The sequence below is a fragment of the Bos indicus x Bos taurus genome, chromosome 1, assembly GCF_003369695.1.
Source record: "Bos indicus x Bos taurus breed Angus x Brahman F1 hybrid chromosome 1, Bos_hybrid_MaternalHap_v2.0, whole genome shotgun sequence".
Lineage (NCBI taxonomy): Eukaryota > Metazoa > Chordata > Mammalia > Artiodactyla > Bovidae > Bos > Bos indicus x Bos taurus.
In genome coordinates, this window is record NC_040076.1 from 27,501,935 (window position 1) to 27,519,199 (window position 17,265).

Consider the following 17,265-nt stretch of genomic DNA (forward strand, 5'->3'; position numbering starts at 1 on the left):
AATTTTGTCTCAATTTCTCATGTTTGTGAGATTCTTTACCAGCTGTACTATTAGGGAAGCCCCTGTGAGAGAATAAAGACTGACAATCTTACACTATAATAGTTCCCACAAATCTTTGCCAGGCTTTTGATGGCATTTATAGTTATGTTGCTGAGGGGGTATGGAATTGTCCAGTGGACTTTCTCCAGTAACTTAGGAGGAAATAATCATTTTCCGCTGTCCCTGTAAATCCTTGTTTCCCTAAATTCATAAAATCCTTACTAGACGCCTCTGCATTTACAATGTAGTCGTCACTTGTTGCTGCTGTGTAGTTGCTAAGTTGTATCTGACTTTTATGACCCCCCTGGACTGTAGCCCATCAGGCTCCTCTGTCGATTGGATTTCCAAGAAGAATACTGGAGTGAGTTGCCATTTCCTCCTCCAGGGAATCTTCCCAACCCGGGGATCAAACCCACATCCCCTGGACTGCAGGTAGATTATTTACCACTAAGCCACCTGGGACATCCTCTAACCATCATAGCAGGACATAACTGTTTTTAGTATTTCAATGCCTAACACAGATGACAGTGTACTCAGAAATATTTTTGCTATATTATAAAGAGTTTGGTTGATATTTTTTAAATCAGTGAAAAGGTAATATACATATATATTACTTATTTCAATCCCTAATTGGTATATCATTCCTATCATTTTTATTTGATTTGGATAATTTAAAATTTAACTTTCTTAAATTTCTCTTATACATGTTTAAAACTTTACTTGGAGTAAAAGATTTATCACATATTAGCTAAGACAAAAATATGCCCTACTACTTTCTACTGATGCTCTCATAAAATCATGATGAGCAAGCAAGCTAGGTTGCTTCAGTCCTGTCCAACTGTGTGTGACCCCATTGACTGTGGCCCTCCAAGCTTCTCTGTACATAGGATTCTCCAGGTGAGATCCTGCACTGGGGCTGCCATGCCCTCCTGCAGGGGATCTTCCTGACCCAAGGATCGAATCCCTGTCTCTTATATCTCCTGCACTGGCAGTCAAGTTTTTTACTACTAGCACCACCTTGTTACAAATATACCAGCAAACTATTTGAAGTGAATTCGCATGCTCATTGTAACAAGCAGAATAGCTGTGGGATTGATGCCAAGTGGAACAGAAACCTATAGGAGGCATCGTGGTTTTATTCATGACCCAACAGTTTAACAAGACTGGTATATTTTTTCCTATTATTCCCTTCCGCCATCCACAGCACATGTGTCTTTTCCTCAGGCTGGTTCTCCTGATGATGGCAAGAAAACTATAGTAGCTCCAGAGCACAAATTCAAGTGAGAGGGTTTAGAACAAAAATTTTCTACCTTTTTTTAAATTGAAGAATCTATTTCCCAGAAAACTTCTATCAAAAATTCCCTAATATCTCATTGGCCTCACTGCCAAGCATACTCATGCCTACACCAGTAACTAGAGAGGTAAACTGGTGATTTCAGCCTATCTTGTTGCTGTGGACTGCTTGTGTCCTCAACCATACTCATATGTTGAAACCCTAATCCTTAATATATGATGTTATTTGCAGAGAGGGCTTTCAGGATGTTATTATGATGCAGCCTTTATGATGAGATTAGTGCCCTTAGACACAGGAGATGCAGGTTTGATACCTGAGTTAGGAAGATCCCTTGGAGGATGAAATGGCAACCCACTCCAGTATTCTTGTCTGGAGAATCCCATGACAGAGGAACCTCATGGTCTACAGTCCTTACAGGGGTCTCAAAGAGTCAGACACTACTGAGCCTGCAGGCATGTGAGAAGAGATACAGGTACTCCCTTAGTGGCTCAGTGGTTAAGACTCTGTCGTCCCAATGCAGGGGGCTTGGGTTTGATCCTGGTCAGGAAACTAGATTCCACATGTCTCAGTTGAGTTTGTGTTTAACAACTAAGAGTTCACATGCTGCAACTAAAGATCCTGCATGTTGCAAAGGAGACCAATGATCCTGTGTGCTATAATTAAAACCAAGGTCAGCCAAATAAATAAATTTATTTATATATATATACACACACACACACACAGATATTTGTGTATACATATATAAATAATATAGATATTTCAATTATTTTATTAAATATATGTTATATATTTATATATTTTATTTATTTATATATAATATATATAAAAAGATATAAGAAAACTGGTTTCTCACTCTGTTTCCTGCCATGTGAGGAAATATCAAAAAGGTGACTGACTGTAAGTCAGCAAGAGAACTCTCACCAGATCGAATCTGCCAGCACTTTGATCCTGGACTTCTTGGCTTTAAGAACTGTAAGAAATAAATGTTTCTATTTAAGTAACCTGGTCATCATATTTTTGTTATAGAAATTTGAATTAAGACAGTCATGTACCCTTTGATACTTGGGATTATAACTGCAAGCAATGGCTCTGGACAAAAGTGCAGATTGATAAAACCATGGATCTCTCAAGAAGGGAATCATCTCAAGAATGGAGCTTACGCACAGCTGAGCAGAAAAGGAGACTAAGCCTGAGTTTTTAAATTCTATAAACCTCCAAACCAATCCTGGACTGTTCACCAAAGAATTATATTGTATGCCAGAGTAAGTTACTGACTGTTTAAATATCATAATTATTCATAGCCCTAATTAATGCATAACTGATATGATAACATGAGAAATTTACAAGCATATCTTGTTTTATTGAACTTTGCAGATAATGTAGTTTTTACAAATTGCATCAAGCAAGTTTATCAACACTATTTTCCCAACAGGTTTTTCTCACTTTGTGTCTCTGTGTCATATTTTGATAATTCTTGCCATATTTCAAATGTTTTCATTACTATTGTATTTGTTATGGTGATCTTCATTCAGTGATATTTGATGTTACTATTGCAAATATATTATAATTCACTGAAGTTTCAGATAATACCTAGCATTTTAAACAATAAAGAAATTTTTAATTAAGATGTATTCATTTTTTAGACAAAATGCTATTGTATGCTTAATAGATTACAGTATAGTGTAAATGTAACTTTTATATGCACTTGGAAACCAAAAAGTTCATTTGACTTAATTTATTACAGTTTTGCTTTATTGTGGTGGTCTGGAACCAAATCTATAATATCTCAAAGATGTGCCTGTATAAATGCCTATGTAAGTATTGTGTTACTTAACCTAAAAGGTCATATAGATTTCATAATAAAGTTTTATTAAAAAAATATAGTATTTAACAATCTTAATTCACTACCAGAATGGAAATGTTTAAAACTGTAGAATTCTTTGTATTCTTGATTAATAACATTTTTTCACTGTTATAGAGTTGGGAATTTTTAATAACTACTGAAATGGATATTAATTAATATTTCCTCAGGAGAAATATAGTTCAAAAATACACTGAACCATTTCATCATACATATTTATGACTTATTTAAATACAATTAAATTTTGTTTCTCCTGCAGCCAATGATTAATATTTCAGATAAGTTTATCAAGTCATTTTTCAATATGTAAAACTCCCTATATAAAACCTCAAACCAAATAATTGAATAAACCAAAATTATTCCCTGTACTTCTCTTCAATACAACATACTCCACTCTGAGTACCAAAAAATAAATCCTTATCATAGTTAATGCCTTAAAGAGCCATTTTTTGTCATTTCAACTTAATTATCATTGCTTTCTCTTATTTTGGTGAAAGAGAAATTGGTGAATGGAATGTGATGAAACTTAAATTTTGTTATTTTCATTCTTTCCAAATGAATTCATATTTAAAACTTCCCAAATATATTCAGATTGTATTAATAATATTGACTTCAATCTTTTAAAAATCATGACTAATATTTTTGTACTAAACATATAGTAACATTTTTAGTGAGGGTACCATCACTGTCAATGTCCTCTTTGCTTAAAACATCATTTTCTATGAAAATGTCCTGAGTATGTGAAGAATAGTGTGTCACTGGAAATCCACTATCCTGATGTGTAGCAGTGAATGAATGTATGCTATTAACATTAGAAGGGACTTTGAAAAAAATGAGATATAATTAATAATTCATATTGGCCTATTACCTGTAGTCATTTAATGTGAAGTAGGAGGTTTATAAACCTCTCAAGTCTTGTAAGGGCTAAGTCATCTTGGTTCATATTCCCTAAGGTCTAAAATTTATGGCTCTTGCAATTAACTGCTTAATAGGTAAAGAGTAACACATCAGATTCAAAATAAAAATTCATTACAAAATATTCAGTGAAAACCTGTTAATCAGATGCAAAGATGTAAAAATACCAGTAAGAAAGTGCTTTGCCTAGCACTTTTGTAAAATTCTTAAACAGTGGAATAATGTAGTATTGTGGACTAAATTCCATGAATTATGCTTCTGATAAATGCGTCTTTAAAGAATGGGTAATGTTTTGGTGCTAAAAGTACATCCTTGAGTTTCAAGAAATCCAAGACTCCTGAGAACAATCTTATTTAGTAAGGTGGTCCTAAGTTCTCACCTTGAAGATATATTTCAAAACTTAATGAATTTGACCTTAATTTTAATGATTGCACAGGATTACAGATGAAGGAAATAAAGTCGAGTGCTCACTCAGTATAGAAAGTATAGTACCATAACACCCATAAAGGTAAGATCATCAAATACTATACCTCAGTGCAAGACTGAATCAGCCTACAAAGCAGAAATACGCAGTAATTAAACTTTCCTGTTTTGAGTCAGACATTGGGTAAATGAAGAAAAGTAAAAAGGAAATCTTGATTGAAAATGAAGATCTATAAGTCTGCTGTGGATTCATGACAGTATTTAAATTTAAAGTATTTACATTGAAAACACATGATAATTTAATTTAGTCTCCAATTTACACTGATGTTATACAATTAGTAAAAAGACTGTGGAATATATTTCAGGAGGAAAACAACTTCCTTAAACAATTATTTCAATAAAGTTCCAAGGGACTTTATAAGCCAAAATTCATACAGCACTCAATTAAAATCAAGCAACAAGGAAAAAACAAGGAAAGTGAGTTTGAAGAGAGAACAGGCATTAGAGATGAAAATATGAAGAATTTAGATATTGACAATATGAGACATATTTTGTTTCCTGGTAGCTCAGTTGGTTAAAAATTGGTCTGTAATGAGAGGCCTCAATTTGAACCCTGGGTCAGAAAGATCTGCTGGAGAAGGGATAAGTTACCCACTCCAGTTTTCTTCAGCTTCCCCGGTGGCTCAGCTGCTAAAGAATCTGCCCTGTAATGTGAGAGACCTGGGTTTGGTCCTTGGGTTGAGAAGATCCCCTGGAGAAGGGAAAGGCTACCCACTCCAGTATTCTGGCCTGGGGAATTCCATGGACTGTATAGTCCACGGGGTTGTAAAGGGTCGGATGTTACTTTCATTTTTGTTATAGTTAAAGGATTTTAAAGAAAAGAGAATTTTGAAAATGTAATGAATCACTTGGAAAATTTATGAGAACAATTGTTAAAATTTGTAACTTGGAAAAGAGCTCAATAGACCATATGTGTGTGTGTGTGAAAAATATATAGCAACAAAGTTAAAGATTTAGAGAATTGGATAAAGAGCATACTAGATGCTACTGAAGAGGACGATCAGTTATTAAAATTTAAATTGAATTATTCAAATTGTCATTAAGGTAATAAAATCACTTAAAATATGAAAGAGGTAAAACAATGTACATGATAATTACAACATATATCTGATCAGAGTTCCTGAAGGACCTTGACAATGACAAATTAAACAATGTTCACAGAAAGATGTTAAAAACCTTTTCAGAATTGCTAAGTAAAACCCCTATGAATTTCAGATTCAGAAAATCCAATGAATCTCAAGATGGATAATAAAATAAACACACACCACAATAAATGGTAAAACTTGACCAAATTCAAAGAAAAGATCTGGGGTAAGTGGACACTGGGGGAGATTGAGCACTGTGAAATCTGTTAAATTAGATGAATGCCATACAATGAGCTGAACAAAATGTGTCTTTGGATGCAGTTGGACATGTCTATTATTTGCTGTTTAGTTGCTCAGTCATATACAACTCTTTTGTGACCCCATAGACTGTAGCCTGCCAGGCGCCTCTCACTGGGTTTCTCTAGGCAGGTGTACTGGAGTGGGTTGGCATTTCCTTCTCCAGAGGATCTTCCCCACTCAGGGACCAAACCCATGTCTCCTGCATTGGCAGGCAGATTCTTTACCACTGAGCCACCAGGGATATCATTCTGCATAATATTCGTGCATCCGGAGGATTTCTCATATTTCTTAAATATCATCTCAGTGTTAAAAAGAGAAATTTCATTGCCATTAACTACAAATAAACAAATATAATATAGGTGCTGCCAATCAGGTAAACTGATGACTTATCATTTAGAAGAGAGAAATATGTGGAGAAAACATCCTGAAGATTTCATTTGATTGTATTTTTTGTTGAGGGGACAGTGGAAGCTTTTTCTGTGGTGGCAGAAATCAATGTCTTTCTAGGACCTGATGCACAGAACTGTTCAAGCTGCTATGTCAGTTTCCCCACTGAAGTTTGGGCTTTGTTCTGAGATCCTACTTCTCCAAGCCAGATTCTAGTTCACTTGGTGAATCTGTAAACCAGAAAATACTATTTAGTAAATAAAATTTATGGTTAAATGTGCAAGAGTAGGTTTCAGTGTTTACTTATAAAAATACCAGTTATTATAGAAATTGACATTCACTGTGATTTCAGCTTTCAGACTCTAACGAAATGAGAATCCGGGATATGTGAGCTGGCTTCTGTTAATTTAAAGAGCATCAGCTATCCCTCTAATACTGGTGTATGGGACTCTAGCAACCTATAGCATAGACTGACAGCATGACTGAAGACAACTCCATTTGAGCATCTATGATGAGTTGTAAATTGAGAGCATGTCCTTGGGAGATCCCATTGGCTTTTTTTTTTTTTATTTTATTTTAGTTTTAAACTTTACATAATTGTATTAGTTTTGCCAAATATCAAAATGAATCCACCACAGGTATACATGTGTTCCCCATCCTGAACCCTCCTCCCTCCTCCCTCCCCATACCATCCCTCTGGGTCGTCCCAGTGCACCAGCCCCAAGAATCCAGTATCGTGCATCGAACCTGGACTGGCATCTCGTTTCATACATGATATTATACATGTTTCAATGCCATTCTCCCAAATCTTCCCACCCTCTCCCTCTCCCACAGAGTCCATAAGACTGTTCTATACATCAGTGTCTCTTTTGCTGTCTCGTACACCGGGTTATTGTTACCCTCTTTCTAAATTCCATATATATGCGTTAGTATACTGTATTGGTGTTTTTCCTTCTGGCTTACTTCACTCTGTTTGACAAAAAAACCATAAAGTTGAAGACAAAAAAGAACTGGCTAACTGGCTCTTCTAAGTATACTGAGAGCTTACAGTATGAAACTAAAGAATACTGTAATTTCAACTCAAAGGATATTATGAGAAATAGGTACTTTCTATGATTATGCAAAAACAAAACAAGCAAACAAAAAACCTAAACATTTCTTCTAGTTTTAGGGCTAAAATAGCTACAAGTCACAAATAAATTAAACTGAAAATAAGTTTAATCCCTAATCCCACTGTATCTCTGATGTAACAGGACACTGTTATGGAGAGAAGGAGACTTTTAGAATTAAGAAAGAAACCCATGTTAGAATATAAAAGATGGAATTTATGAGTATCTTAAACATCTAAATCCCCACATTGAGCTTTATTTCTATCATAAGTAGCCTTTACTCCCCAGTCCCACAGGTTTTCTTCCTGCTGTACTAGAAAACCTTAAGACAGTCTAGCAAAGGAGAAACCAGTTCTCCTTATGCTCCACATGTAATGCCAGTCACTGTTCCTAAAATAGAGTAAGATTCCAGCATTTCCTCCTTGTGAAATACAAGGTTTCGATTCTGAGAGAAGGAGGCCCAAGTGCCAAATAACTGCTACTTTTATATGAATCAAAATTCTGAAAATAGGTACAGATATGGATGGCATTGAAACAGAGAGGAATATATTTTATATAAGATTGAATTTATGATTCCAGATGAAAAGATCAAAAGTTCTGAATGTGATAGGCAAGATTTCAGAATTGTGAGTCGTTTCTAATTATTTCCTGATAGGTTGACTAGAACCTGAATTGTATAGCAGATTACAATAAATGAAATTGAGATACCAAAGTTTCCTTGGTCTAATATGGAGACAGTAACCTAAGGATTTAGAGTGATAGGAACATTGAAGTAGAATCACCATAAATCATCTACTCATTTCCCTCTCAATGACGCTCTAGTAGGAGGCCCAGAAATCACTCCCTTCATCATGACTTAGATCACACATTGATGAAGAGGAATGCCATGTTGTAGGAAGGGGCTTGGGGGGTGCCTTCAGGGCCACGAGAGTGGACTCCTGTGTAACACTAGGAAAAGAATTGTCCGAGGAGACATGTGCTGACAAAACAAGACCCATTATTGGAAGAGGGCACTGGGGCAGAGAGCAGCAGGGTAAGGGAACCCAGGGGAACTGCTCTGCCACATGGCTCCCAGTCTCAGGTTTTATGTTGATACGATTAGTTTCCAGATTGTCTTTAGACAATCATTCTGAATCAGAGTCCTTTCTGGTGGTGCATGCATTGCTCAACCAAAATGGATGCTAGCAAGAGATACTCTGGGAGGTGGAAGGACACGTGGTGTCTCCTTTTGACCTTTCCCGAACTCTTCTGGTTGGTAGTGGCTTATTAGTTCCATGTTCCTTACCAGGACCTCCTGTCATAAAACAACTCATGCAAATGGTTACTAGAAAGCCTGGCCAGAGTGGGCGGTTTTAGTCAGTGTGCTTCCCCTAACACCCACCCCCCAACCCCCCAGAGAGACTTCATACTCAAAATACTCCTTGGGAATCGGGATGATGGTCCTTTTCTTCTATAACTTCTTCCTAATGTGCATGGACATAGTCCTGTCTAGCAGAGCAGAAGTCTCTCTCTATCTGATCTAAGTTGAAGTGTTCCATATATGAAACTAGCTTCTACCCTTGTAGTAACATCAATTTGGCTTGAAACTGCTGGAGTCTGCTGGAGATAAATTTTGTAAGGATTTGGAATATGCAGGGGCCAAATAGGAGACCTAATAAGATAATTATCACTGGACCCAGAAACGGCAGGCCCCAAGAAGGGAAAGAAGGAGAACTCCATACACCTCTGTTCAGTTTACTTCAGTCACTCAGTCGTGTCTGACTCTTTGTGACCCCATGGACTGCAGTACACCAGGCTTCCTTGTCCATCACCAACTACCGGAGCTGACTCAAACTCATGTCCATTAAGTCGGTGATACCATCCAACCATCTTATCCTCTGTTGTTCACTTCTCCTCCAGCCTTCAATCTCTCTCAGCATCAGTGTCTTTTCCAATGAGTTAGTTATTCTCATCAAGTGACCAAAATTTTGGACCTTTAGCTTCAATATTAATCGTCCTTCCAATGAATATTCAGGACTGATTTCCTTTAGGATTGACTGGTTGGATCTCCTTGCAGTCCAAGGGACTCTCAAGAGTCTTCTCCAACACCACAGTTCAAAAGCGTTAATTCTTTGGCATTCAGGTTTCAGATTCTCACATCTGTACATGACTACTGGAAAAACTAAAGGTTTGACTGTTGCTGCTGCTGCTGCTGCTAAGTCACTTCGGTCGTGTCCGACTCTGTGTTGACCCCATAGACGGCAGCCACCAGGCTCCCCCATCCCTGGGATTCTCCAGGCAAGAACACTGGAGTGGGTTGCCATTTCCTTCTCCAATGCAGGAAAGTGAAAAGTGAAAGTGAAGTCACTCAGTCGTGTCCGACTCTTCGCGACCCCATGGACTGCAGCCTACCAGGCTCCTCCGTCCATGGGATTTTCCAGGCAAAGTACTAAAGTGGGGTTCCATTGCCTTCTCCAAAAGGTTTGACTACATGGACTTTTGTTGGCAAAGTAATGTCTCTGCTTTTTAATATGCTGTCTAGACCAGTCATAACTTTTCTTCAAGGAGCAAGTGTCCTTTAATTTCATGGCTGCAGTCACCATCTACAGGGATTTTGGAGCCCAAGAAAATAAAGTCTCTCACTTTTTCTATTGTTTCCCTATTTATTTGCCATGAAGTGATGGGACTGGATGCCATGATCTTAGTTTTTGAATGTTAGTTTTAAGCCAACTTTTTTCACTCTCCTCTTTCACTTTCATCAAGAGGTTCTTTAGTTCTTTGGTTTATGCCCTATGGGTGCTGTCATCCTCATATCTGAGGCTATTGATATTTCTCCCAGCTATCTTGATTCTAGGTTGTGTTTCATCCAGCCTGGCATTTCACATGATGTACACTGCATATAAGTTAAATAAGCAGGGTGACAATATACACCAATTTGGAACCAGTCTGTTTGATCCACGTCAAGTTCTAACTGTTGCTTCTTGACCTGCATACAGATTTCTCAGGAGGCAGGTCAAGTGGTCTGGTATTCCCATCAATTGAGAGCAGCTCCTGTCAAACAGCAGTCAGTTCTAATGCCAGGAAAAGAGGGGTAAGTACTACCGCACGATGTATCTTCTGGTGGGTATATACTGGTAAAGGCAAGGAGGTATTACTCCAGACCAGATCTATGTGGGATGTGACAATACCCTAGGGAGCAAGCTCCTGATGAGAAGGTGGCAGGGATAAATAAGCTTTTTCCCCACATATGAAGTAGGCACCATGACTGGGTTCCAGCTAGGCAGCAAAATGAGTTTGCCAAAGGGGAACAGCATTTCCATATGCCTTACAACTGGGACATGGCATAATGGAACAAGGGCAGTCCTTTAGTAGCTGGTTGGCTCTCTCCACCTTTCCTGAGGCTTGAGGCCGCCAGGATAAATGGAGGCGGTATTTGATTCCTAAGCATGTGGCCAGGTTATTGTGGCTGTAAATGAGGGTCCATTGTCGCTCTGAAGTGGTCGAGGCAGCACAAACCTAGGCACTATCTCCTTCAGCGGAGCTTTACAGACTTCTGTAGCTTTCTTTATCCTAGTAGGGAATGCTTCAATCCATTCTGTGAACGTGTTAATAAAGACTAGCAAATAAAAGAACGCTTGGGTCTTTGGCATGGCTGTAAAATTCACCTACCAGTCCTCTCCTGAGTATGATCCCCAGTGTTGGACAGGTTTAGTTAGAGGAGGTGGCAAGGGTCTGGTTTTGGTTTATTTCTTCGACAGGTATCACACTTTTGTGTGACCTGTTGAAAAACCTTAGCCAACTGGGGATGGTAGAGAATAGGCTTGAGCAAGGTTTCCAGATTATCTCTTCCAAAATGGGTACTTTTATGTGAGGAGCTAATAATTTTCCATACCTGAGAGTCAGGGAGTATTATTTGGGCCTGATCAGTCTGAAACCACCCATGTGACCCAATCTCCCAGCCCCACTCAGTGTATTGGGAATGTTCCTCTGGGGTATAATTTGGAGTCAGGTTTTCCTTGGGGAAAAGGGGGCTGATAGCAGTGATGGGGTAACTTCCGTAGTGGCTCATTTTGCCTCTTGATCAGCTTTCCTATTTTCCTGGGCCTCCTTTTCTTGCCCCTTTTAGTGACCCTTGCAGTGGATGACAGCTAATTTAGCAGGAAGTTTGACAGCCTCCAGGAGCCTGAGAATGAGTTCTTTGTGTTTAATATGAGAGCTTTGAGCACTCACCATCCCTCTTTCCTTCCAAATTGCTGCATGGGCATGCAGGATGAAGAAATCATACTTAAGAGTCCAAATACACATTAATCCTCTTTCCTTCTCCTAATTCCAAAGCTCTTGTCAGGGCAAAAAGTTCAGCTTTCTGGGCTTAGATGTCCGGGGTAAGAGAACCACTTTCCCTAGTTTCTTCTAGGCTCACTCCAGCGTATCCTGCTTTCCTCTCTCCTTTTTCTACAAAACGACTGCCATCTGTGCACCATGCTTCCTCTTGTTCAGATAAAGGTGTCTCTGGTGAGAAGAGTATAATTCGTCCATGATTTCCATGCATTGGTGATCCAAAGGGGAAGTAAGGGGATCTGGCATTAATGTGGCTGGATTTAAAGTCTGACAGACTCTCAACTTTATTTCTGGAGTGTCAAGGAGGAAGGCTTGGTACTGGAAGGTCCTTCCCCCTGTCATTTATCTATCCCCTTTAATTTCCAAGACTGCTTCTACCCGGTGAGGTGTATACAGTGTGGTCAGCTTAGGTGCCTCTTTAACCATAAGAGTGGAGGCTGCTACTGCCCAGGAGCAAGAGGGCCACCCTCTGGCCTCCTCGTCTAGTTTTTCTGAGAGGTAAGACATGGGTTGTAATACAGGCCACATCATTTGCCCTAACATCCCAAGAGGAGTTTCTATCCTTTCAGAAACATACAGCCTGAAAGGCTTTTCCAGGTTCAGGAGGCCTAAAGCTGGGGTTGTAGTGATAGACTCTTTTAGGGCGTTAAAGGCAACCTTGCAGTTCTCATCCCAGTCAAGTGGCTCTTCCTCTTTCCCTCTTAACTTCTCTTATAGGGGTCAGGCCAGATTTCCATAACCAGGAATCCAGGTCCTGCAAAACCCAGTCATTCCTAAAACTCCCTTAAGCTGTTTTTTCATTTGGGGGTACAGGGCATCTAAGATGAGAGATTTCCTCTGGGGGTTGAGCATTCTTTTTCCTCCATAATTATAAATCCAAGGTATTTTACTTGGGTTAAGCTAATCTGAGATTTTTGGGGGGATATTCAATAACACTTTTCATACAGGAAATGTAAAGTTTTAATAGTATCCATTTGAGAGGTGGTAAAATATGGGCTAGCTATGAGCAAGTCATCCATACACTGTGTTAGATTACTGTTTGTTAAAGTTAATTCCCTTAGTTCTTTCCCCAGGGAAGTCCCCAAAATATGAGGGCTGTCCCTAAACCCTTGTGGTAGTTGAGTCTAGCAAAGTTATATGGCCTCCCTTGTTCCCAGGTCCCACCACTCAAAGGCAAAGAGTTTTTGGGAATCAGGATGGAGAGGAATGCAAAAGAAAGCATCCTTAAGGTCCAAGACTGAGAAGTACTTAGCATTTCTTGGGAGTTGGGATAGGAGGGTTTATGGGTTTGGGACTATTGGGTGGATGTGAACCATAGCTTCATTAACAGCTCTTAGATCCTGGACTAATCAATAAGATCCATCTGGTTTTTTAACAGGCAAGACTAAAGTAGTACAGGGAGACTCACAGGTGATTAGAATTCCAATATTTCAGTACTTGTTAACTAATGGTCTAAAACCATCAAGAGCTTCTGGTTTAAAGGGATATTGTCTTTTCCAGGGGTAGGGAGCATTTGGCCTAAGAACAATCTTCACTGCTGAAAAATTTATGATTAGGCCAGAGCTGGAGACCTCCTACACCTAGGGCTTGACCTCATCTAAGAAAGGGACAGACTCCTGCTTTTCTACGTCTGGCTGCAAATATTCGGACACTAAGCAAAGCAAATTATCGGCTTCTAGCTTTCCCCAAGTCACTCTGGTCTGAAGGCGGCAAAGAAGGTCTCTTTCTAGTAAGGGAGCAGGGAAACAAGGGATGTATAAGAAGGGGTACATTCCTTGCCAACTGCCTACCTTACAATGGAGGGGCTTAGTAAAATTTCAGCTTTAGAGGTTTTCCATCTATCCCAATCACCATTTTAGTCAGGGAGTCTAAAGGTCCTAATCAGAGAAGAGGAACAGAGAAGGCAGCCGCTGTGTCCAAAAGAAAGTTCACATCCTTACCTTCTATTTGTAGAGTCACCCAAGGGTTGAAAGGAGTGATCTCGATCTCACCATTTGCGGGGATTTCTTGAGCTTCTGGGTATCATTAGTCCTGGTTGCCCAGGACTAATACAGAGGGATCTGGTGTAGGGGTCTCCATATGCCTTCCCTTAGGGCGATATGGGCACTCCCTTTTCCAATGCCCACCCTCTCTGCAGTAGGCACACTGGGCACATCTCAGCCGTGGTGGATTTCTAAGAACCTTCTTTTCTTCCTTGCTCTCCCTGTGACTCTCACATAGTGGCAGGATGAATCAAGGCCAGGATTTTAGCTTGTTGTTGGGCCAAGGCTTGGGTCTGAGACGGAAAGGTCTCCTATCCTTTCAGGCTTCCTTTTGCTCCCTTTTGGCTTCCTCTTCCTTGTCCCTATTCAAAAACGCCCTATTTGCCTCCTCCCCCAAATTGGAGATTGGAGTCTCTGGTCCTTTTCCTAGTTTTTGCAATTTTCTCCTTATGTCTGGGGCTTCCTGGGTTATGAAGGAATGGGCTAACAGGACTCTTCCTTCCATACATTTTAGATCTTTCTGGGTAAAGTTTTTAAAGGCCTCTGTGAGTCTTCCCCCCCAGAAGAGCTGGATTTTCATTCTCTCCCTGTGTAACCTCTTTTATCTTATTATAATTAACGACCTTTTGGACACCCTAGATCATTCCCTGTAGTAGGCAAGTAGTGAGGTGTCTCAAGGATGCCTTTCCTGCCCTTGTGTTGGGATCCCAATCTGGCTCTGTAGAGGGAATTGCCTCTTCCACAGGGGACAGATTGACATCCACCTGCTGTCTTTCATCAGCCACTTATCTAGCCTGATCCAGGATTCTAGCTTTTTCCTCATCATTACAACACTGGGTGAGGATGACCATTATATCCCTCCAGGTGAGGGAGATGTTAAAGCTAAGACTCTCAAATTCATCCCTAAATTTCTTGGGGTTCTCAGAATACAATTGCTCCCTACATTGGGTAATGTTTTGCATAGAAATAGGAACATGAATGTGCATAGTTCCCCCTCCCCATCTGCTACCTCTCTTAGGGGGCAGATTTTGTCTGAGGATGACCTTTCCTTCTATAGAGAGCAAAGTTTACTTCCTAATTGTAATCCCATAGGGGAAGGGACATATGGAGGCAGAGCCCAGGCGACTGTAAGCGACTTCCCTTCAGGTTCTGTGACTTCCGGGCCTAGCCTTCTGACCTCCGGGCTTGTCTGAACTTCCTTTCCCTTTGACCTTCTGCCTGAGCTAAGGAGGTCAAGAGAAGGTCAAGGGGATCTTCTGCTTCAGACCTTGCCAAAAGGACTTTGAAAGGGCATTTATCAAATTCTTCAAGCTTATATTTTCTCTTTTTTTGGGAATACTGGTAAAGTGCTATAAAGGCCTGGACATAGGGAACCTCCTTGTATTTTCCCTTGTGTTTTCAGCATTGACTGAGCTATAAAACGGTGTTGAGTCCAGTTGACCCCAACTGGGGCCATTTTTCCCCTCCTTCCAGAAAGTAAGTGGGCCAGTATTGAATACAGTATTTGATAAGTTGTTTTTTTTTTTTTTTTTTCTTTTTTAGCCCTTCCAGTTGGTATCCCTCCCAGTGGGCCAAAAGACAACCCAGCAGGGTGTCTAAAGGGAAACTAGGCTTATTTCCCATTTTAACAGTGGTATAGTTTATATCTCATTCCCAGGGGACCAGTACTAAAGTGGATGCTCCTATATCTGACTCTAGAGAGATTGTAAACTCTCTCTTGGTCCCAAATTGCCTGATTGTATAAGTACCACAGGAAATGTTCAGTAGTAAGCACAATCAATGGGGCTATAGGACTGGTCCCAAAAGGGTTTTTAATTTTCACCAAAGACCAGGTGTGATTATACGGAACCCCATCGATCACTTCCATTTGGAAGCATTCAGACATGCTGGATTAAATGGCTGAATTTATAGAAACAGGGCAACCAATGGAGGGCTTCTAATGCACGATTATCTCCCCAAGAACAGAAAGCAAAAATGATGAGGAGAGAGCATAGCCTCTCAGAAAATCTCTTACAAAGACCCAGAACTTCAGGCCTAAGTATTGACAGACAGAGTAAACAAATACCTTGGGTCTTCAAAGAGAGGAAAAGAGGCCAGGTTGAAAGAGAAGGAATAGGGAGAGAAAAGAGGTCTAAGAGCGGGGGAGAGAAAGAGAAAAAAGAATGGCCTTACACATGTCTCCTGCCACCTGCAGATACCCAGATGTTACAGGACTTTTCCCTGGCTTCCAGGGGAGGACTGGAACTTGGCCCAACCAGAACCAAAATTCAAGTTCTCTGCCAAGAGGAGGTGATCAGTCTCCAATCCTCAGCTCAGGCTGAGAACCTTTTACCAGAGTCCTATGTCCAGGACTGGGGGACAGGAAAAAGTAGGATAGGACAGGAGGGGTTGAAAAGAGGGGTGAGATAAAAGTAGTCAACAAAATCTCTTGTTCCTTACCTGATCAGTGCACTCAGGACAATTGTCTGCATCAGGAGGAGACCAGGGACAAACAGGCCCCAGTTGCAGCTGCTTGGTCAGGTCCATTGGCAGGTGAGCTGGTTCTGGAGTACCCCGAGTGGTTGTCAGCACACGTGAGAGCTGCAGATGTCAGCTGCAGTAAAAACGGGGTCCCTTCATGGTTACCAGTTGTTGTAGGAAGTGGGCCCCCTTCCAGGGCCACAAGAGTGGGCTCTTGTCTAACACTTGGAAAAAGAATTTTCTGAGGAGACATGTGCTGACAAAGCAAGAGACTTTATTGGAAGAGGGCACCCAGGTGGAAAGCAGCAGGATAAGGGAACCCAGGAAAACTGCTCTGTTACATGGCTCACGGTCGCGGGTTTTATGTCCATGGGGTTAGTTTCCAGGTTGTTTTGGCCAATCATTCTGGCCAAGAGTCCTTCCTGGTGGTGCACACATCAGTCAGCCAAGATGGATGCTAGCGAGAGGGATTCTGGGAGGTGGACGGACACGTGATGTCTCCTTTTGACCTTTCCTGAGCTCTTCCGGTTGGTGGTGTCTTATTAGTTCCATGTTCCTTACCAGGACCTCCTATCATAAAACAACTCATTCAAATGGTTACTAGAGAGCCTGGCCGGGGTGGGTGATTTCAGTCAGTGTGCTTCCCCTAACATCAGCAACATCAAAAAGATGCTAGTGTTGTTTATGATCTAAGATGCTGGCAAAGATGCCCTTGGAAGAGATTACCAAATTTGAATTGGGATGGTTTTATGGACTATATTTTGTTCTCCTGAATCCAGATACTGAAGTCCTAACTCTCCAGTACCTCAAAATGTGGCACTTGGAAATGGGGACATCAAAATGATAACTAAGGTAAAATGAGCCTTATATGAATGGTCTCTATTCAGTGTGACTAGTGTACTTATAAGAAGAGGAGAGGTGAATACAGGCACTTACAGACCAAGGAATGACCCTTTAAGAACACAGTGAGATTTCTACCTGCAAGAAAAGGAATGATGCCTCAGAAGAAATCAAACCTGCTTATACTTGATCT